Source organism: Ambystoma mexicanum, chromosome 14 (assembly GCF_040938575.1).
Source record: "Ambystoma mexicanum isolate Mex_15411 chromosome 14, UKY_AmexF1_1, whole genome shotgun sequence".
Taxonomy (NCBI): Eukaryota; Metazoa; Chordata; class Amphibia; order Caudata; family Ambystomatidae; genus Ambystoma; species Ambystoma mexicanum.
The window spans coordinates 420,407,757-420,431,558 of NC_090940.1; the positions used below are offsets into that span (position 1 = coordinate 420,407,757).

At 45.0% G+C, this 23,802-nt stretch overlaps 1 protein-coding gene across 1 annotated transcript in view; it reads right to left on the bottom strand.

Moving 5' to 3' along the window:
• The window catches only part of GCH1 (GTP cyclohydrolase 1), a 578,380-nt gene that overhangs the window by 439,902 nt on the left and 114,676 nt on the right, over positions 1–23,802 (bottom strand). The window lies entirely within an intron of this gene.

Below are 23,802 nucleotides of genomic sequence, written 5' to 3' on the forward strand. Positions count from 1 at the left end.
ACCGCCTTCCGTGTAATGAGGCCCAATGTGTGCAAAGGCCAAGCCCCTTTTATTGCAGTCTTCCTGATTCGTTGGCCAATCGGGGGACGGTTTCCTGGTCACATGATCTTTCACTTGGTCACATGATCCATTTTCCTGGTCACGTGATCTTTCACTTGGTCACATGATCCATTTTCCTGGTCACGTGATCACTTGGTCACATGATCCAGTGGTTCATTTGATGCCTGTTTCCTGGAAGCCATGTCACATGACCCCTTCTTCGTGACAAATCGCGTCGAGCGGGGGACCGCAGTATGGAGTGGTGATCTCCTTCGCGCTTGCAATCTCCAAGGCAATCCCCACTGCAGGCATGGAAATCGACGCCAGGGATGCCTCAGAGTGTAGCGTCCCACTAACAATCGAGCAGAGGTGATCGTGGGAGGGGTCCATGTTTCTCTCCGCCGCCTGCATATCACCCAGTCGTGATTGGGTGAGTCTGAAAGCATGACAGAACCCCCCCTCAAAGGCACACGTCCTCGTGGGCTATGGGGATTGTTCTTATGAAACCGGGCAACTAGAAGTGGGGCATGTACTTGATCAGCAGGTTCCCACGATTTCTCTTCCGGGCTGTAACCCAACCAGTCCACTAGATAATAAAGACGGCCCTTCGTGAGACGGGATACAAGAATATCATTGACCTCGTACTCTTCAGAAGTACCTTTCATTACAGGGGAAGGAGGTAGAATGATGCGAGTGGAGAGAGGACATGGTTTGAGAAGGGAAGTGTGGAACACAGGATGTAGTCGCCAAGTGGTTGGCAGGGAAACCTTGTAGGCTACTGGATTGATGACTTTGGTAATACGATACGGCCCCACGAAGCGAGGAAGCAGTTTACGACATCCGGGTACAGGTAGGTGTCTGGTGGAAAGCCATACCCGATCCCCAACTGCATAAGTGGGGGCTGTAGTCCGTTTCTTATCAGCAGCCCGACACATAGAAGCCTGTGCTTCCTGAAGATGTAATATGACCTGGCCATGGATGTCTTTAAGATGCTGTACACATGAGGAAACAGAAGGAGAGAGTAGGGGAGGTACATCTGGAATAGGAAGTGTGCGAGGATGCTGCCCATACAAGGAATAAAAAGGTGAATAGCCTGTGGATGAGTGGGGTGCATTATTGTAAGCAAATTCAGCTACATGCAGTAGTTTGTGCCAGGATTGTTGATGTTGTAAGGAGAGACAACAGAGATATTGCTCCATGGTTTGGTTGACACGTTCGGTCTGCCCGTCAGTTTCGGGATGGTAGGAGGACGAGAAGCGTGTGTCAATACCTAGTTGTCTCGTAAGGGACTGCCAAAATCGGGAAGTAAACTGGGAGCCCCTATCAGAAATGACAATAGCAGGTAACCCAAAAAAACAAAAGACATGGCGGAAGAAGAGGTCAGCCAGGGCAGGTGCTGTAGGTATACCGGTGCAGGGAATGAATCGGGCCATCTTCGTGAAGGAATCAATCACTACCCAAATAGTATCAAACCCACTAACTTTAGGTAAGTCAGTGACGAAATCCATCGTAATTGTATGCCAGGGTTTAACTGGGAGAGGCAATGGTTGTAATAGGCCTAGAGGACGACCTTTTCTGTTTTTGCATTGGGCACAAATCGAACAGGAAGACACATAAGCCATTGTATCTCTGTTCATGGAAGGCCACCAACACCAACGTTGGAGCAAGGCCAGTGTGCGCTTCTGGCCGGGATGACCATTTATGGGAGCATCATGAGACCATTCTAATGCGATAGAGCGAGTATCTGGTGTTGGTAAGTATATTCTGCCCTGTATATATGGTAGGCCTTCATACAATTCTATCTCCCACTCCCGTAGTTGTTCTGGATGTAACTTGACCCATTGTCAAACTAAGGTTAGTAAGTCTTTAGTTGGCGTACAGAGACAGATGATATGTTTGCTGTCCAGAAGTGTCTCCGGAAAGACAGGCAAAGAGACGCCCCCAGGAATGCGGGAGAGAGCGTCCGCTTTGCCGTGGGCTATGCCCGGTCGGTGCTTAATGACAAAGTCATATGCTGCAAAGAATAAATGCCAGCGGACTTGGCGGCTATTGGTGCACTTGAATGTGGCCAAATCCTGAAGATTGCGATGGTCAGTATAAACCGTGACCTGATGTTTTTCCCCAAGTAAATGGTGACGCCAGACTTGGAAGGCATCTTTAATGGAGAGAAGTTCTTTCTCTGTGACTGTGTAATGGATTTCAGCCTGTGTGAATTTTCGAGAATGAAAGGCAAAAGGATGTAGGAGACCTGTGGAGGGGCATGATTGAGACAAGACAGCTCCCAGAGCATAGGAAGAGGCATCGGCTTCAAGAATAAAGGGGAGATCTGGATTGGGATGCTATAAAATAGGGGCTGTGGTAAAAGCCGTTTTGAGAGCTGAAAAAGCATCTTGTTGAGAAGAGGACCAAACAAACGGGGTACGGGGGCTAGTGAGTTGAGTTAATGGGGAAGCCAAGGCTGAAAACACTGCAATGAATCGCCTGTAGAAGTTGGCGAAGCCAAGGAATGACTGCACTTCTTTGACATTTTGTGGAATGGGCCAATCTGCGACTGCACGGATCTTGGTTGAATTCATAGCCAAACCGCCAGACGTGATGTGAAAACCTAGGAAGTCTACTTCCTTGGCGTGGAATAGGCATTTTTCTGGTTTAGCGTAAAGGGAGTGTGTGCGCAGCCAATTCAGGACTTCTCATACATGAGTGACGTGATCTTGGTGTGATTGAGAAAATACCAAAATATCATCCAGATATACCACCACGTAGTTATCTATGATGTCGTGGAATATTTCATTCATAAACCTCTGGAAGGTTGCGGGTGCGTTACATAGCCCAAAGGGCATGACGGCATATTCAAAGAGGCCGTATTTGGTACAAAAAGCTGTTTTCCATTCATCCCCTTTTCGGATGCGTATGAGATTATACGCTCCTCGCAGATCGAGCTTGGTAAAAATAGTGGCATGTTTGAGACAATTTAGTAGTGGAGTGATAAGGGGAATGGGGTATCTATTCTTGATCGTGATGTTGTTCAAACGGCGATAATCAATGCAGGGGCGAAGATCGCCTTCCCTCTTGGGTACAAAGAAAATAGGACTAGCTGCAGGAGACTGTGAGGGTCTGATGTGGCCTAAACGTAAAGAATGTTGTATGTACTCTTTAAGAATCAGGTCTTCAGATGCTAAAAGGGAGTATATGCGTCCGTGGGGCACAGGGACCCCTGGTTCCAGATCTATCGGAAAATCAAAGGGACGATGCGGGGGTAAGTGTTCAGATGATTTTTTATCAAACACTTCCAAGAAGTCATGATATTGTGAGGGTATCTGGGCCGAAACCAAACCTACCACATGCCTAGGAGGGTCAACCCCCATCTGTGATTCTTGTAAAGATAAGTGAGCTAATGCCCCGAGCGCTTGTGCTGGCGTCGTTGCCTGCTCTGGGGATAACAAACAATGTTCCTGACAATACAAGGATTCGAAAGAAATGGAGCTCAAGGACCAGTTAATGAGCGGATTATGTGTGCATAACCAGGGGATACCAAGGATAATACCGTATTGAGGGGTAGTTATCAAGTCAAAACTAAGGGTTTCCTGGTGTGTGTCCTGCAATATGAGAGTTGTGGGTGCCGTCTGTTGCCTGATAGGGCCCGAAATCAACAGAGAACCATCAACCGCTTGTACAGGTTCTGGATGTTTTTTATTTTGTATGGGGAGATTTAGGGACGCGGCCAAAGCACTGTCAACGTAGTTACCTGTTGCCCCTGAATCGATGACCAAGTGTACCTGGTGTTTAACGTTGTCAGAGGAAAACAAAAGTGCCGGAAGAAACAAAGGCCGGGTTGAATCCGACAATGAAGGGGGTATGTACGATTATACTGGTAGGCTCGTGCGCTCCCTCTTATCTAAGGACGAGCCTTCAGAAAACCCGTTGTCTTTTGTTTGGTTCTTCGGGGACATTCCTTGACAAAATGACCTGACACTCCGCAGTAAAAACAAGCATTAGCCTGTCTGCGTCGTTCTCTCTCTAAGGGTGATATGGGATGCGTATTCCCCCTATTTGCATGGGTTCGCTTGTTTGTTCTGTAGAGTTCGAGCCTAGGGAAAATACCGGATTCGTTCTCTTTGTTTCAGTCTTTCTTTCATTGAACCGGGCATCAACTTGTAAGACCAAGTCAACCAATTCAGGGTATTGAGTAGGTAAGGTAGGTATGACGGACAGGGCGTCCTTCAAACGTTCGCTGAGACCTTTATAGAACACAACTGCCTTTTTTTCTTCTGGCCAGGCAGTTTCGACAGACAGTTGGTTGAAGCGTGTTATGTATTCTATTAATGTGGTTTTTCCTTGGGTCAAATCTAGGAATTCGAGGTCCCGTGTTTGCGCTTTATGTCGTGTGTCAAAAACCTTAGTCATTTCTACCACTAGTCTATCAAAATCATACAATCATATTATTCTCCAACAGGGGATTCGCCCACGTAGCGGCAATGGCGCTTAAATGAGACAAAGTGAAGGCTGCCTTAGTAGTCGAATCAGGGAAGGCCTGTGGTCGACATAAAAAATGTAGCTTACACTGATTTAGGAAAGTGCGAAATTTACGTGGGTCACCCTGGAATTTCTCAGGGGCCGCCAAAGGAAATGGGGTGGGGACGTAGACTGGGGCTGGTGCCACTGCCCCTACGGGTGGTGCAGCCTGTTCGGGTGCATCTCCAAACTCCTCATCTGGTGGTAAGGCGTGTCTTTCACTTTGTATGGCATCTAACCGCTGATGAATAGCCGTGTTAGCGGCTGTCATGTCAGCCCTTAAGACAGTGATTGCTTGTACAAGCGCAGCCACCGGATCCCCGGCAGAGGTATCCATTATCCAGTGGTATATGGCTTCTCAGTCTGTCAAATCCTGAGGGCCACGTGGATTAGTATACCCCCGGTGGCTGCAAATAAAATACCAGGTTAGCTAATGGCTACTCGGTATTCACAACAAGCATAAACAAATAATAAGAAAGACCTACCCTGGAGGTAAATAATGAGTGACTTGAATCTAAGTGAGTTTCCCCCAAGGGTCAGATGAGTAGTGCAGAGGGGATAACGGGACCACGGGATCTAAAGGGAGAGGAGAGGGCTTGATTGTAGGTGCACAGTTCTTGACAAAGTTCCAAGAGGTAACTGAAGGTTTATCAAGCGCCAAATCCAAAGGTCAATCCACAAACAATCCAGGAAAACAGTTCAAAGTTCAGATAATCCAAAATTCCAAGAGGTAACTGAAGGTTTATCAAGCGCCAAATCCAAAAGTCAATCCACAAACAATCCAGGAAAAACAGTTCAAAGTTCAGACAATCCAGTAATACAGGTCAGAAGAAACCCAAGCGCCAAAATTTGAGGGTAATCCAGAAGAAAAACGAAGTCCAAAATCCAAGAAATTCGATAAGCATGAAGTTCAAAACACAGGAAACCGCTAAACGCCGAGAGATCAGCTGAGAAGCAATGTGTGCAAAGGCCAAGCCCCTTTTATTGCAGTCTTCCTGATTCGTTGGCCAATCGGGGGACGGTTTCCTGCTCACATGATCTTTCACTTGGTCACATGATCCATTTTCCTGGTCACGTGATCTTTCACTTGGTCACATGATCCATTTTCCTGGTCACGTGATCTTTCACTTGGTCACATGATCCAGTGGTTCATTTGATGCCTGTTTCCTGGAAGCCATGTCACATGACCCCTTCTTCGTGACGAATCGCGTCCAGCGGGGGACCGCAGAATGGAGTGGTGATCTCCTCCGCGCTTGCAATCTCCAAGGCAATCCCCACTGCAGCCATGGAAATCGACGCCAGGGATGCCTCAGAGTGTAGCGTCCTACTAACGATCGAGCAGAGGTGATCGCGGGAGGGGTCCATGTTTCTCTCCGCCGCCTGCATATCACCCGGTCGTGATTGGGTGAGTCTGAAAGCATGACAAAAGCACATCTATACCAGTGATTGGAAAACAGAGAATATGGCGAGATCAGTTGCCCTTTGAATTCCCTCGTTAGGCTAAAAATTGTTTCGTGATGACCTAGAACCTGAGATGGATTGTGTCCCCAAGCATATCAAACATTCCAGATCCCTCCAGAGAAGAGCTGTTACTTGGGCTAGGCAAGTCAACCATGGGCCTACACCCAACCTCGGTACAGAGCTGCATTTGGTGAGGACTGTCCTGTATTCACGGCAAACGCAGGGGTCCCCTTTCCTCCCAGTCCAAAAGAGAACCCCCAGTGGTCAGGAAAATGTCTTCCTGACTACACCAGTGCACCAACAGTGGGAGCTCCACTTCTCCATTTCTCTCAGTAGTGGGAAAGCATCATAATGGATCCCCAGGCATTATTTATGATTTCTCATAGTTACCATTTAGTCTTTACTTCAGTTCCAATATGGACAGGCACAATCCTTGCCTCTCCACTGAGGAGTATCAGGAGGAAGAAGGCTCATTCAGAACAGGTTTGATCCTTTCAGCACAAGGGAGCGACTGCAAAGGTGCCGTCATCAGAAAGGGGCTTGAGATGCCACTCAAATGTTTACTTGATTCCTAAGAAATCAGGGGGCATTTCCCTTGTCTTCAATTTGTAGCAGGTCAGTCAGTGGGTTTGGAAGGTCTCTTTCAAAACTGAAAACCTTTTTTTTTTTTTTTTTTTTAAACTTTTATTTTTGCTGGCAGTGGCAGTTGACATACACACACATCAGATCGAGAGTATGGTCTTTAAACATGACAAAGTACATTACACTGGGATGTTCACACACAGTAGCATACATTTGCAGATAAAGATCAGCTTAGTGCCATATTGGGGAGCACAATGTACAGAAATGGGGTCTAGGGCGTGCTATCAGCCAAAGAGGTAGCATCAAGAGCGTTGAGATAGCTGTTGAAGGCAGTCCAAATGTAAAACTGAAAACCTTTAACAAATTATTCCTCTCATCTTAAACAGGGACCTCCTTAACATCTATCTGCACCCCTGCTCTCAGCAATTTCTGCTATTCACAGGGGGTCTGGATCATTTCCAATTCGAAGTCCTCCCTTTTGGGCCTAGGTCTGCCCCTCCTTTTTTCACCAAGGTGCTGGCCCCATTGGTGGGGAAGCGACATAAGTAATGTGTAATCCATATAACCGGTAGTATAGCTCAGGGTCAACGTGCTCGCTGAGCAACACAGGTTTGAATCCCAGGTCCGTGCTTAGAAACCGCTTCGGTATTAAGCGCGTTATAAAAAACAATTATAATTATCCATATCTGGACTACTGGCTGATGCAGGAGGCCTCCAGGACAGACACAGAGAAGTATGTCCAGTGGACTTGCAAAGTTCTAGGGGATCAGAGACTCTTAATCAACTACAGAAAGACCATCTTGACTCCAACCCAGACATTTCAGCTGTGTTTTCCAAGGGAACCGGCTGGATATATCAGCCAGAGAGCAGGCCTCTCCCTCTTTGATGGAGGAGGTTCAGAAATTGTGGCTGCTCCCACAAACCCCAGCCCGGTTTTGGCTTATGGATGCAGGGCACCTACAGTCTTTGTCATGCTCTCGGCTAGACTACTTTTACAACCTCTTCTCTCCCACCTTCACAATCAGTGGGCTCCACACTTCAGGAACAATGATTCAAACTGCAGGGAACTCCAAGCAGTAAGGAGGGACCTGCTAGCCTTTGCACATTGTGTTGAAATTGCCTTACATGAGTGTTGATGTCTGGTTGGTGGGATTCAGTTTACTTGCTACTGTAATTTTTGCGTCAGAATATTTTAGGCGGTGATGTAGAATTTGAAACGAGGGGACCTGTATTCCAACTTCTCTGCTTGACAAAACTGTGTGATCCTGGGCAAATTACTTCATGCAATTTGAGTGGTAGGTTGGGGCCGCTGCACAGTGGGTTGGGCCTTTCACCATGGGCAACTAAATTGTACTTACCCACCAGGCCAAAAGGTGCAGGTCCTCCCCTGAGGTACAACCATGCTCCAATCCAATTTCAGGGGACTGTTGCTGAATATTTTACTTTGGTATTGATATAGCAGTGGTTATTTGTAGGAGCCTAAGCGTCAGCGATCAGGGTCGAGTGAATGATCAGATAGAAAGAGAGGGAAAGACTGTGGGATAAGTAGAGAGAGAAAGGTATAAGGCCCATGACCCATTACACACTAGCACCCAAGCTTCTTGGGTAATGTAGCAAGAGTGCCACTTATATTTTATGACGGGCCAATATACATACAGACTGCCCATCAGGGCTGCCACGGTCATGGGAGGAGCACACCCTCCCTCGTTCCTACTCTTGCCCCCAGTATTACATGTCTAACAGCTCTCATAAAGGCTCTCTTCATGCTGGGAAGGAAGGGCAGGTAGAACTCTTCCGTCAGCGTCCCGCCCACCCAAAACTGGTCTAGTACCTGTTGTTGCACTAAACAACATTCTCAGAATACACAATTCACAATAAATGATTTCAGGCGATCATAATAAAACCTACCCTTGAGAATGATTGAAAAAAGAGAAGCCATCTATGAAGTGGTAGGTATTCAGAATACGGGTCGGATCTCGTCACATCTGCAGCACGGCTGCTTTCTGCATGAGCGCACGTGCGGAATCACTCCCAGATCCCCCCTCCCCCCACCCCGCCCCCTGCCCTTCCAGAACACGCCAAGAGGAAATGTGCCGGGAAGGGAACACGGGCGTCAGTGAGAACACGGGCGAGGCAGCAGCATCTAGCCACACTGGCCAACACAACTGTTGACATCGGTTGTGGTTTGAATCCGTTGTAATTGAAGCTCGTTTGAATCGAAGGTTAGGGTGTGGCGTGTGGGTAGGGATGAGGACACCACATAGATGAACTATGCAGTTGAGCCAGTCAAAGGACCTTTGACATCCCGGAGAATGGGAGAATAGCGCTTTACTGCCTTCCATTCACCCCAACAGTGTCATGACGCATTGTTCTACATGGATGACGCATGTTCACACTCCCATGGCCCAGACTCCAAAACTTGCATAGCTCCACCCGCCTCACTACTGTGATGTCGGGCGTATGCACATGCGGGAGCCCGACATTAAGTGCAGGCCTGTTAAGGCCATATAGTGCAGCGTGTCGCTGTGCAGGAATAAACACAACCGCTCGTTGGACTGCATAGACCCGGACTGGTGTGCTTACGCCAGTTCCGGTGATTCCTTTATTTCTGCTCCCTTCCCCAGTCACGTGACCGGCTATCCCCCGGCACGTGACACCACATTCCTCCCAAACTTGGAATGCTTTTACCAACACTAAACAACAATGCATCACAACAGGTGTAGTCTATTCTAGTCTTTCGGCTTTCTCCAGGGCAGGCTCACCTGCTGGTATATTCCGTCCACCACATATCCTTGGAGGCGGGATGAAGGTTTTAGGCCTCTCCCTTAGATTATATCGGGTATGGCTTCTCTCTGGATCATCCGTTCGAGGGCTCTCGGGTTGGACTTCATCTTCTTGCCGGTTGGGTGTCATTGATTCTCTTGGCACTTCGTAGGGTCCGGGTGTCATTGGGCCTTGCGGTCGGCAGGGCGATCTTGTTCCTTCTCTTGTGGCTCTTGGGCTTTCTTCCCATAGCTCAGGTGGTACTTTTCTGATCTGGGAGATGTTCCTGGTCACTGTCTCTCTTCCTCTCGTGGCAGTGATCATGCTGTGATTCGTGGCACTGACTGTCCAGGGTTGGAATTCGAAGTTGAGGGACATCTTCTTGGGGGTGGCTCGGTTCTTGACGATGACTGTCTCCAGGTATTAGTTCTCGGTGGCTGGCTCGTCGAGTGATACTCTCTTTTTCGTTTCGTCTCGCTCTTTTGGCATTCATGGTTCTGAGGTCTGGCTCTGGCGCTACCCAACTGGGGTGCATGGGGAGTTCTGCCTGTATGTGTACTCCAAAAATGAGTGCCTCTGGGCTGATTCCTGTCGAGGAGTGCGGAGTCTGCCTGTGGGTCCTCAGAATACAATACACTGCTTTCAGCCAGGACTGTCCCCTTTCCTTTGCGATGCGGATAACCTTGTTGAGTGAACCCATGAATCGTTCGGCGTCGCCATTTGCCTGTGGCCATCCTGGGGTGATCCGCTTGTGTCGTATGTTGAGATCTTTGAAGAATTGGCGTAGTTCTTGGCTTGTGAAAGGCGGCCCATTGTCACTTTTGATTTTCAATGGGATCCCATGTATTGAAAATTATCTTCTCCAATGCGAGAGTCATGGTCTTGGCATTGGTGGACGCTACGTGTTCGACTTCGGGATATCTCCTGAATTCGTCAATTAGGACGAGTAAGTAGCCTTCTCCAGCAATGGTGCAGTAATCAATACTGACAGCTTCCCACCGTTCGCTACTTCTCGGGGCGCTGATGATGGGTTCTGGGTTCTCGGCTCTCCCCTTGCTGGCAGGATGTGGCTGAGAGCACACAGGGCTCTTTTGTGGTCCTCGTCGCCAGTGCGATGTCGGGCGTATGCACTTGTGGGAGCCCGGTCGGGCGTATGCACTTGTGGGAGCCCGACATTAAGTGCAGGCCTGTTAAGGCCGTATGGCGCGTCGCTGTGCAGGAATAAACACAACCGCTCGTTAGATTGCATAGACCTGGACTGGCGTTCTTACGCCAGTTCTGGTGATTCCTTTATTTCCGTTCCCTTCCCCTGTCACATGACCAGCTATCCCCCGGCACGTGACACCACAACTACTAGGGCACAATGCGCTGTGAACCCAGCATATTGAGGGCAATTGCATTAGAAACAAACTTGTTGTGCCTTTTTATAATAGTGTTTAATCATGTACTGAAGGCTATTTGCTGAGGCATTAGATGTGGCAGCAAGGCTATACTTTTTTAATTCTGGGCTGTGAAATGTGCAACTCTAAGAGGTCACATGAGGTCAAAGTCCTGTAATTGTGGCAGAAGCAGACCTCAGTAAAGCCATTGTGGATGAAAGGCTCGCTTTGCATCTGAAAGAATCATCACTTTACCAAAGTGATGACCGGGTTCCTCTGCCTGCTCTGCTCACGGGTTTCCTCAACATCTTTGCGGATGCGCCGGTTTAGTTGACAGCTATGGACTGCTATCGTGTGCATAACGCCTTTCACACACGGACACAATATATGCAGTTCCACGGACGGTGCTTCTCCCGGTCCCTCTAACACGACAACCAACATGGTCTAGAAAGGACACATTCCAACCATGCACTCTTCCATCCACGCAACTAGGCTCTGGCCTACAACCTCACGACAGTCACACACACAAATAGTGAGTGTGGGTGTGTGTGGACAGATGCACTACACCAAGAACACAACTAGAGGTGTTCTGGGGGTGGGTAGGGGTAAGATAACCTGTGATCCAGACACACAAAGGGCCTGTGTTATGGGGCAGAAGCAGAACCCCAAACAAGCCCTATATATTGTAAAGCAATAAACAGCAAGGGTTTTCGCTTTGTAGTACCCTTGTAGGAACCGCTGCACCAAACACAGTTTCCAGAATACCATAGGCTGAAACATGGCCTACACAGAATTCACAGTGAAGTAGTTATTACAGCAGTATATTCTACAGGGTGTAGGGATATGGGGTTTGTTTTTCATATCTAGCTGCTAAATCAGGGTTTCCCAAATGGCCAATTGTTCGGCATGATATTTGGGTAGGGGCAACTTGTCCATAATGGGTGGTGGGGTGCCGAGTCACCACTCATCACGGACGAGCCAAAGCCAGGCCAGTAAAAACTCTGAGCGTTCCCTCAGCTGCAGCAAGCAGATTATGGAGCACTCCTGGGCTGGTTTTAGCGGTCAAAAGGAAAAGTAGTTTCCATTTAACATTTTCACTTCCCCAGTGTACATGCAAAATGGGATGCAAGGACGGAGGCATTTTGCTTCCCCAGCCTTGCACTGCCAAGTGGAAATACACCATGACGAACTGTAGACCTAAATGTGCGCAGGGGTGCTCATGTGCCACACCACACATTTAGGTCTCCATGGGCGGCGTGATAGAGGTGCTCCAGCTCCGCCACGGATGTGCAGGAACTAGGAATTCTTCCTTGCTTTCCGGTTCCTGTGGCGTGGGAGCTGGGTGGCTTCAGGTACAAACAAAATGTATGTGCAAATGCGTCTCTATAAGGGTTTGTGTCCAAGTGCTTGGGTGAATGAGAGAGTGGATGTCTGCATGCATGTGTGAATGGGAGAGTGTTTGTTGTATGGACACGCAAGTGAATGAGAGCAAGTTTTTTTGTGCAGCGGCAGCCAGGACCTTTTTTTTACTATGGCATGCCATTGGTTATTGGACATCAAGGGTAAAGCGATGTAAAGTTGCCCTACATTGGGCAGCAGGCTAAGTTAAGTGGTCATGCTGCCCTATATTGGTGGCACCAGTCAGGACATATATTGTTACCGTGGCATGGCATTTATTTTACTGAGCATCAAGGCTAAAGCCAGCATGATAAGTGTTTTTATATGGCTGTACTAGTACTGGCCTACATTAGAGGAGCCAGTCTGAACAGATTTACTTTTATAATTATAATTATTGCTTCATGACATTTTTTAATGGCATCAAGGGTAAATCCAGCATGATTAGTATTTCTATGCAGCCATACGTTGGTGTAGCCAGTCTGGACAGGTTTTCTTTTTGTGGAGTGACATTTTTTACTGGAAAAGAAATTCAAGGCCGCTTCCAGCATGAAAATGTTATTTATACTGGCATATATTGTGGGCAATGTCATCATGAAGTGCAGGGAATTGCAGTTGTTGAAGGACCACTAGTGGCATGGCGAGAAGCACCCGCGAAGTTCAGTTAAGAGCAGTTGTTGCAGTTGCTGTGGGTCAGGCAGGAAGGTCATCTAATAGTGGTAAGGCACTGCAACTCAAAGGACAATGTATGCTCTTAGAAGTAAAACTAATGTCCTAAAAGTGGATACATGTCTGCATAATGGAACATCTAGGAACAAACATGCAGGGAGGGTGTACTTCAAATGCCCCTAAGCTTTGTCAGAGTAAATCCCTTTCAGTCATCTCTGAAGGGGATGATCTCAGCAAGATAAACTACTTTTTTAAAACAACGTGAATTTTCAAACTCCCCACTTGGATTGTGAAAGGCGGAGCGATGTAATAATTGTACTGAGCCACAATCCCTAGAGCGAATTGATATTGAGAATTGGAACAGTATGCTGATATTGATTTTTTTAATGGTGTTTCGATCTTAGCCCCTGTGGCATACCAAGAATTGACCAAATGGGTCAGTTTATCTCTTGATTTAAGACCTAACCCAAGTCCTATGTCGGACTAAAGAGAGGAAGATGTCCTTCATAGAACTCAACAAAGGGTGAACTATGTTGAGCGGTTTCTGAATTTATTTGGCAGAAATGCCCATTCTCCCTATCCTTAGGAAATGAAGACGTTTCAAACTCAGCATGGAGGCTGTCAGGGGGATATATGCAGGGAAATGATTAGTACCATGCAGGAAATAGTAAACGCTTCATTAAAAAAAATCAGCTGATCTTGTCGAAGATGGCGTTTCTCTCTGAGCATTATCTCACTTTCTAAGTTCACTGGATAGAGGTTATGGAAATCTCAATTATGATGTAAGGGAAGTTCGGTCCACACTGAGAGAGATATGCCAGAAAGCACGTTTTTGGAGGGCTCACTGTAACTGGGTGGATGTATTGGTCCAGCATGGTGATCACAAAGCAGGCTGTGGAGAGAATCTATCATTAGTATAGAACCTGGTGTTCATGATTTGGCCTATGGAGACAATGCATCCATATCTAGGGAGAGGAATGAAGGGAGGTCGCTGCAGTCATGGCAGTTTGTTAATGAGGAGAAAGCGGGTACCTCGGCTGGTCACTGCAGTGTGCAGGGTGAACAATCTGAAAAGGTGAATGCGGGCCCATGGGGTGAGAAATGCCATGGCCCGTGCTTAGCTATGAAAGGGCGTGAATGGAATTCCAAGAAATCAAAGAATATGAAATCCAATAGAGGTAACAAAAATTATGCATCAAGGACATTTCTTAGTAAGTTAAGAGTGCAATCGGTCTTCCCTCAGGAGGATGGAAATGGTCATGTAATTCATATGAGGGATGAGGCTTCAATAAAGAATAGAAAGGGATCTGAAAAACAAAAGAAGATCAAGTACCCCTCAGTACTTCAGACTCTAGGGCAGTTATGAGCCCTAGGCAGGGTACGATTATTCTGTTCTTATTATGGCAAGTATGCAGGAATCTCTCTGTTTATGAAGATGACCGTGTTGAACATGATGCACTAGGGGAGGGCAAAGAACTTCTTGATGCGTCAAGACCTCTGTCTGAAGGCTTGAGTTTGGCTTCTATGCTCACTAAACCTATGACATTTCATAAGGCAAGAGGGACGGTCTGGCTCAGGTTGGAGTAAGTTACAAGGCCTGTCCTGCTCAGTCTACATAGGATTTTTTTCCATTAGAACAAGATGGAGATATTGGTATCCTGGGGCTAAAGTTGATTATCAACTCCAAATTTCAAGTAACTTTGAATAGATCGAATGTGTTGGACTAATTGGTTAACATTCCACCCTTGAGGAACATTTATTCCAGCAATATTGTTTTGGTCGATTTTCCAATCCCTACTAGGTCAGATATAGTCTTTCTTCATGTTGAATCAAAAAGTGTTGATGACCTATTGTTACGCAAAGCTGAAGCCTTATTGAAAATGGGTTACGATTTATTTAAATGGTCAGCCTCAATAAGAAAGGCAAAACGCTGGGACGTTTAGCTGGAAATTCTGGGATGAATGTCTAAATAAGTTTGAATTTTGGTAGAAATGTAACAGTGGAGAAAGGAGGGCTAATTGGTGCTAAGGTGAAAGAATAGCAGTGGATACCTTGGTGTCTTGCCAAAGATCAGATGGACCAAGGGGTTAGATTTCAGTTATAGGAATCATTGGTAAAGATAGCCTCCTGGAATACAAGGGGCTATTCACATCTACTTAGGACAGGAGGTGATATGGATATTTTTAAGGGAATAAAATGTAATAATTCTCCAGGAGTTGTAGTTGAAGGACATTCCAACTCTTGATGGCTATAAAGCTTATCTACAAGCAGCTAAACAGGGTGCGATGGGGAAGCGACAGGGAGGCCTGCTTACAGCCATTAAAAATGATTTGGGGTGGTCGAGTTCTCAGATCCAGATTGATCATCCAGGTACCCTGGCCATTTCTTTGTCGTTGGGCCAGGAGGCTGTAGAGAGGTTGAAAGAAATACTGTTGGTCAATATCTATTGGAACCATTTTATAACTCCTGAGAAAGATATAATGATTTGTGTTGAGTAGCTCTTTCATGAAAGGCTGAGTGTGGAGAGAAGCGAGAACATAGTCCTTCTTGGTGATCTAAATTGTTATTGGGAGGACGACTACGGGGACATAAACCAAATATACAAGGCAAATGAAGGGTTTAAGGGGCGCAATATGGTAAATTGAGTTCAACTCATGAAAGATTGGGATTTATTGTGCTTAGATGTGGCCTATGCAGGTGGTAAGGCCTTAAGCAAAATGTGGAAATCCAATAAGTCATCCTCCGCCTTAGACTATGTTTTGGCTTCTCCTATACTTAATGTATGTAGGGCTTTACAAATACACAGTACTAACAGTGAGCAATCTCTAATAGGAAGCGTCTTTCAATTATTGAGTTTGAAAAGCGATACAACTATTGCTACCAATCTATGTGTTAATAATTCAGGGAATCGTCCTGGTATTATATCTACATTTCATGATCTGACAGGTACCTTGAAGTCATTTGAGATTGAATAACTCAAGGATCTTCTCTCAGTCACATTTTATTAAAGGAAAAGATCAGCAATCTGGGGCAGAGGATTCAATCTCGAGGATGTACTAGTGCGAGTGGTAAAAAACAAATCTTCAATGGGATAATTCAAGATAAGAAAAGGGAGCTGCAAAGAAAGCTGTGTGTACTAAAGAAGGAAATAATCCCTGAAGAAAATTAGAGTAAGGCAAGGAAATTGAGGCAAGCTTTTAAAAACTGGCTGCATCACCAACAGGTGAATTTATCAGCAGTAAGGGGAGGTGATATTAAAAAAAACTAAGGCATAGGGATGCAATAGCTTTTTGGAAGCTAATGAATGATGATCGGGATGTGCAGGAAAATATTCAGGACCACCCATTTTCGGAGGAAAAGTGTAAAAAACACATATGTGCTCTATACTCATCGGAGGAAAGATGTGAGGAGCCTTGGCCCGAATATATGAGCTAGAAATTGTCTTTAGACTATGATAAAGAGAGTAATGAACATCTGATTAGGGCATCTAAACCCTCTAGGGCTGCGGGCCCAGATGGGATATCAAATGACATAATGAAAGTAGGCCCGGGCTAATGGTCCGACATGTTGGATATACGCTTTCAGGATATTCTGACAAATAAGATGATCCAGGAGTCCTGGAAAACAACTATCATCATCCCTAAAAACAAGAAGGGGGACAGGATGGCTCTGATTATTTATCGGCCTATCGCCCTTCGTGACGTTTGCAGTAAAGTCTTTGCCTCAATTGTTTTAGAAGCCTTGAATGATTGGATGAGAGAAGCAGGAAAATTCAATGACAATCAATCAGGGTTTAGGAGGGGGATCGGGACCAAAGTAAATGGCTTTCTCTGATGGATGTTGATAAAAACGAAAACATTAGAGAAGAAGCCTCTTTATATAGCCTACGTAGATCTATCCTCTGCATTTGATAGGGCGATTAGGGGAACCCCATGGAAAACATTAAAGCAATGGGGAATCCCTAATTCCCTATTGGAGATTCTGATGGCCATCCATGACAACACCAAAGTTATGATCCGGCTGGATGGAGGAGGAAAGTTAACAGAGCCAGTGACTACTCGTCGTGGAGTTTGCCAGCATTGCGTCCTGGCTCCGGCACTGTTCAATCTCTGTCTTTCGGACCTGTTTTCCTGGCTGGATTGTGCAAATGCTTTTTCACCAAGTTTGGGCTCCCTGAAATTCCACTACCTGGTATACGCAGATGACTTGGTCATTTTTGACCAAACTCCTTTTTGATTACAGCGTTCATTGAATATTGTGGTCCAACTCATTGATGCTCATGAACTGAAAATAAATACCCAAAAACTAAGGTAAATGTCTGTCGGAGTAAGGGGAAGAAATGCTCTTTTGTATGGAAAGCCAAGGGAGAGAAATTGGAACAAGTCAATAAGTACCTATACCTGGGTTATACCATTAATAATTGTCAGAAGAGAAAGGAACACTTTGAGTTTATTAAGAGGAAGTGTGTCTCTATGTTGCACAGTTGAAAATAATTATTTATAGATTGGGAAAGTTTGCCATATTACCAGCAATTACTTAATACAGTGCAAAGGTGTTGCCTACGTTACTTTATGATACAGACATTTCCTCCCATTCACACGTGGTGGGGTGCAATTCCCTTGAAGGATTTAGGACTGCCAAAGTGTGCACTGGCGCCAGTGATTAGATATGAACTGGGGCTATTGTCTGTGTCTGCGTGGCTAGAATGGAAGTCTGTCCTTTTTTGGGAAAATTAGTCAGTCGAAAACTTTATTTCGGCTACAAGCCATAAAATTTAGGTACAACATTGCAAACATACAACACAATTAATACACATATCAATCACAATAAAATCATCCAAGTAATTACAAATAGCATTGAGCCTAAAAATCCAGTGCTTCCTCATATAAAGTGCAAGTGCATTAATTTTCCTACTTATCATACTACTTTTACTTTGCAGAGTTTGCCAAGTGGTAACAGACGATACATCAGATATGAGAATTATACCAAAGCATTGCAAATTCAAATTAGTGAAACACTCAAGGTAAAAGCTTCACAAGGGCAGATCTTTTCAGCCAAGATCTATGAATATATTTGGATACTGCAAACACATTTGTGGGGTCATTCGCCCTTTTGCCAACAAGTCATTGCTTCACTAGATGGCCCGACGCCATATTAATTAAATCTCAGCCTCAAATACATTCTTATGTATCAAAGAAATAACGGACATGCTAACAGAAAGCGTCACATCGTTTTGACTCGTTTCAGCATTATTCAATTTGCTCCGTGTATTTGCCACAGGCAATATAATGAATCTCATTTGAACATACAGGGAACGCAACAATCTTGGTTTCATGACATCCAGGTATGTTTCAGAACCTCTGCTGGTCTTATTCTTCCAATATGTTACCAAAGCTGACAAAGTGACAGCAATCCTTAATAACTCCTGCTCTTGTTTCTGCTAATAATCATATTTAACACATTATTTAGCCCTGCCTGTTATGTGACTGGGGGATGTCCAAAGGTCACTATGACCCATCTCATTTAGTGATTTTTTTGACTTAAGAAAACAAACCACTGTAAGGATGAGCCTCCAAGACATCCATTGTTGAAAAGCTGTACTTGAGCAACTCCGGTTTGCTCCATATTCTTAACGAATATTAAGTTGGCATAAAGGACACAATGTCCCACAGGGGGGCTAAACCTGTCTCTTTGTGGATGAGGAAAGTGGAAGACCCTGTGGGGATCCCCAAGTTCTTTTTCAAAAACCCATTCTCAATAGTGCCAAGCTTGGTACAATTTAAATAACCACAAAGCTCAATGTTACATAGATACAATGTTGCTTGTCTTGCCTGGGCCTTATATACCTGCAGGAGTGAGAGCCATTACTCCGTCCCCGGTATCTGGACTTTCCATCGAAAATGAATTCATCAAATTCATTTCCATCGAATTTTATTCATTTAAAATACTTTCCATCGAAATGCATTTTCATTGAATAAAATTCGATGGATTCCGATGGATTTTAGGCTTAGCGTTAAGATTAGGGCAAGGGTTAGAATTAGGGTTAGGGAAAGGGTTAGGGTTGGTGCCCTTGGGGGCTGGGCGTGCCCCCCATTAAATAGTACACACTAAAACGTTACATGAAGCTGGCCAGTGACGAAATACTTTAAAGTTTTCAGCACTGGACAGCTCCAGGTAACGTTTTAACGTGTAAAATAAATGCATGGACATGCTATCTTTCACATTTAAAAGTACATATTCATCGAAACTTGTCCATTCCTATATTCGATGGACAAGTTTCGATGGCTATGTACTTTTATATGTGAAAGATAGCAATTCGATGCATTTATATTCGATGCATTTCCTTTGATGGATTTCCTTTTCGATTAAATGTTTTCGTTGAAAAGACCATAAACCTCTGTCCCCATGGATGTAAGAGAATGTAGTAATGGCTCCACTATACCTAAGCAGCATTCCTTCTGCCCTAGCCATTTGTCAGTTCCATTTGCACGTATAAGTGTATCATACTCCCAGGTAATCATAGCAATTTACCTGTTCAATAACCTCATCATCCAACGACAACTTAAGCACAGATTTGTCCTCTTTTTGGAAAAGGTCATAGATTTGGGTTTCCTAATTTTTGACAACCCTCCGTCACTGCAAAACTCAGCAAATAGGTGCAATTGTTTCTTTAGGTCAGATGAGGTTTGCGAAATTAAAATGGCATCATTCGCAAATAATAGGACAGGGATTTTATCCTTTACCAAAGATGGAGCATTGGATGGTACATTCATTAATTTGTCATCATCATCATCATCATCATTAGGCTTTTAATCGACTGTGCGTCAGGTGCCAAAATACATACAATAAAAGAACCATTCATTTATGTATTAGGTGGTTAATATATAGGAGAAAAAGGGTTGGGGGTAACACGCACCCCTGACAAACTCCCTTCTGTACTTGGATGGGATTTGTGGTCCATCCCAGTGCCCCATCCAACCACAGCATCATTATACTCATAAAACAACAATATTACTCATAGCAGGAGGCCAGGGATACCATACGCCCTCAGCAGTGCCCATTACATGAGGAACCACATAGAATGCGGTGTGGAGATCAGCAAAGAGTGAAACATCGGTATCTTTTAATATCACATATTTCTCTAACAGTAACATTAATCTGAAACATTGGCAGTGGTACTAATGCATTCTCTGCATCCCGCCTCTCGATTGTCAATAATATCAAAACAAGTAACCCAGTTGTTTTAATGACTTAAGTCTGCCCATGAAAATACTTTCCCTGTGGAGTCAAGTAGGGATATTAGCCTGTAATTGCATGGTGATTCACAACCAACTTTTTTATATATAGGTACTAACTCAGCCCTTGTCCACGATTTAGGAACTCTGTTTTCTCTGGTTGCTGCATTAAACAAGAGATATAGACGTGGGGCCCAGATCGCTGCCCCTGAGTTTAGTACGTCTCCTAGTATCTTATCAGGACCCAGGGCTTTGTTAGATTCTGCACCAGAATTGCATCCCTGATCTCATTAAGATTAAAAAACAATTGGGATTGAGCCTGGACATCTTGCTTGGAGGCATTCAATAAGAATGAGGCACGTGTTTCAGTATAAAGCTCACTAACATGCTCTTCCCAGCTAGCAGCACTGATGGTCCTGTGTATGATATTGCCTGGAACCTCATTACATGCTGTTTTAAGGCTACACAACCTAGAGGAGTCTTTCTTTTGAGATGCCACTATTATCCCCTCCCAAAGCATCATAATCCCTGTTCTTCTTGGCTATAACCTCCTTATATGCGAGTCTGGCTTGGGTTAATTCTTCCCTCCCTACGATATTTACTCCTTTGGCAAATTTAATCAGAATATTTTAGCTTCTCTGCAATCCTTGTCATACCAGGGGGTAGTCTCGGTGGTAATTTTCCTAACAGTCTTACAAGAGACTGTCACATAGCCCCTTATTACTTCCCCTATTTGGTTGAATGATCCAGAACTTCGTGGTATGCGACGGCAGAGCTATCCAGAACCCATTCCAAATGTTGCAACAAATCGCCGTACAAGGGGGTAAGACCAGACCTAAATTTAGGTCCACCACTTACAAACTTAATTGCTGACCCTGTAACTTCGATTGGCATATTACTAATTGCATTTACATCCTGGCAAGGTGACTCAACCCCTCTCACAAGTGACAATGCCAAGGGACGATGATCACTTTTGCTCCTCTGGATGAATCCAAGTGATTTGCCCGTGGCTCAAAGTACCGCGGGCAAAACGTTCGCATGAGAAAGGTGCGAACTACCAAAAGTCTGCACCTTTCTCATGCGAACACACATACATTTTCACACACACAACACACCCATAACACCCCCCGCACCCACACCCTCAGCACACCCGCACACACACCCCCAACATTAACAAACCCCACTTACCTTCATCTTCATGATGGGTTCCTGCAGCAGCAGTTCCCTTTCACTTCCGTGATTGGGAACCGGCGCTGCAGGGCCCTTTTCTTTTCTTTTTTTTTTTAACGGAAGGCTGCGGGGGTGTCCCCTGCAGCCCCCGCTCACTATACCATAAAGTATAGTGAGCGGGGCGATGCAGGGGACACCCCCGCACCCACCGTTTCTTTTTTCTTTTTAAACGGAAGGCTGCAGGGGCATCCCCCGCAGCCCCCGCTCACTATACCATAAAGTATAGTGAGCGGGGTGATGCGGGGGACACCCCCGCAGCCCCCATTTTTTTTTCCATGCTACCACCAAAGGTTTGAACTTTTGGTGTTCAGATCTTTGGTGGTAGCATTTTTACGGTGTCCGGTCAAAGGGTCGAATCAAAATGATCGAATGACCTTTTGTTCGTATCCAAAATGACCGAAAAAAACGTCGATTTTTTAAAATGTATTTATATATTTTTTAAGTTTAGTGTACATAGAAAGTTATTTATAAAAAGAAAACGGGGGGTTGGGGGCAACCCCCCATAAAAAAAAGTACAAAAGAATTCGACCCTTTTTTCGGTCATTTTGGTGTCGAAAAAAAGGCATTCGAGCCTTTTGTTTTTGAACCTTTGACCTACAACCCATTTTTAGAACTTGTGGTCATTGCGACCATTTTTCTTTGGGAAAATCGTCCTAAACCCTCTGGATTACTTTGCATTTTGCCACTCATGCCCAGGCCTGTATACTAATCAAAATGTAATCAATATGCAATACTCGGCCCCTGGACACAAAGGTAAGTTTCGCAAGGGCATCACCCGTAACCCCCCCATTGCATTGCAGGTCCTAAGATTGAAATTAAACTATGTCCTTGTGGTATCAAGGGCATATTTATCCTGGCGCTTTGGGTATTTTGTAGTCAAGTAAGGGATATCCCACACCTGGTCTTTAACGTGAGACAGGCCATCCGTTATGTGTAAGGGTTTGAACTGCACGTTCTGGTCCCCAACACGATTTCCGTTGGCCTAGTCGGATGGGTCAAAACCCAGTCCCTAATTTGACTGTCCACAAACGAAATGGACATAGTGCCACACCTGGTGCCATCCTATTATATAAATTAAATAACAGCAATTTGCTACCATCACATAGATTCAGAACAAACTGTTGTAAATCACTGCAACCACAGTCCATCTCTGTAATGCTGTCAATATCTGAGGGATCCACCCAGGTCAGAAGTCCCCTGCTGGGTCTCCCTTCCAGCCCCTTTCTAGCCAACTGCTAAACCCTTGCATAGTGTAAGGCTTTGTTGCCCAGGTCTCCTGTGGACAGATGGTATGGTAGTTTCTAATGAAATTGCACCAATCATCGTCGTGCAGGTTTTTCCTCCCTCCTGCTATATTCCATGAGAGTACTCTAATTTACCCCTGGTATGGGGATACTCCTTATCTCCTCTTGCATGACTATTTCTTCAGGTATAGGACTCCCAGTGAGACATTCAACATACTCCATGGTTGAGTTTGTGTTTGTAACCCCTGAGGTCCTGCCAACTCTGGTTGGAATGCAGGATGGTCTCATTAAGATATTTACTCCCTTTGCCAGAAATGTACTTAATTCAAGTTCGAACAAACCTGCTGCAATGGCCACTTGATATCCTTGTCCACATTGGTATTACAAGGGATACAGGCACATTCGGTTATGTCATCACTAATTATTGAGAAACATCCTCTACATGTCCTAATCCAATGTATCACCTTATTTTTTTCTGGATTCTCTTGTTCACCTCCTTAGCTTCGGACATTCATCAGAATGATAGTAAACGATGGCCAATTTAAGAACTCTTGTGGGGGTAGTTCTCGGATGTTTGACCTGATAGGGATAATTGCTGGGTATCTTGATCCAGTGGCCGTGGCCGTGGGGTTGATTGAATAATTTCCTCTCTATATACCATTGCTTTTTTGGTATGGATACATTCCAGCTATGGTATATTCGATTTGCTTGGCAGTGCTCAATTGCATGAGTAACTCATCTAATTAATATCATACTTGCTGGAGCATTATTTCGATTCGATTGTTGGCCCTGCATGTGATTCTCTGGCTCTACGGTTTTGTTCCGGTTGGCTTGGTTTATGAGGCAAGGTACTTTACGATCAGCCAAATCTAAGCTGTCTTGGTGCCAGTTGACTTAGGCACAAGGTTACCTGTATGACCCGTGTTTAGGAGCGGGAAACTATTTTTTTTTTTTTTTTTATTATTTTGAACTATTACTCGGTGAAAACTGAGTTTTGTCAAAAATAACTGAGGGTCATGGACGAAGGTGCACGCTTTCATCCTTCACCGTGTCAAATTGGTGTCTCAGGTTTCTATGGGTTTCTACAGAACCTCCCCCAGGTCTCCAGTGGCTAGAAATGGGTTAATTGGTTTGCTCCTTATTACTGTCAGATTGTCTGATCTGGTCAAACGCCATTTCAATTAGTTTTGCTAGGGCTTGTGACCACTTGTTGTTTTCCCCGGAGATCAATCTATTCCATAGCTCATTCGTATCGAAGATCCATAGGTTGTCCTCTAACGAGGGGAGGTACTG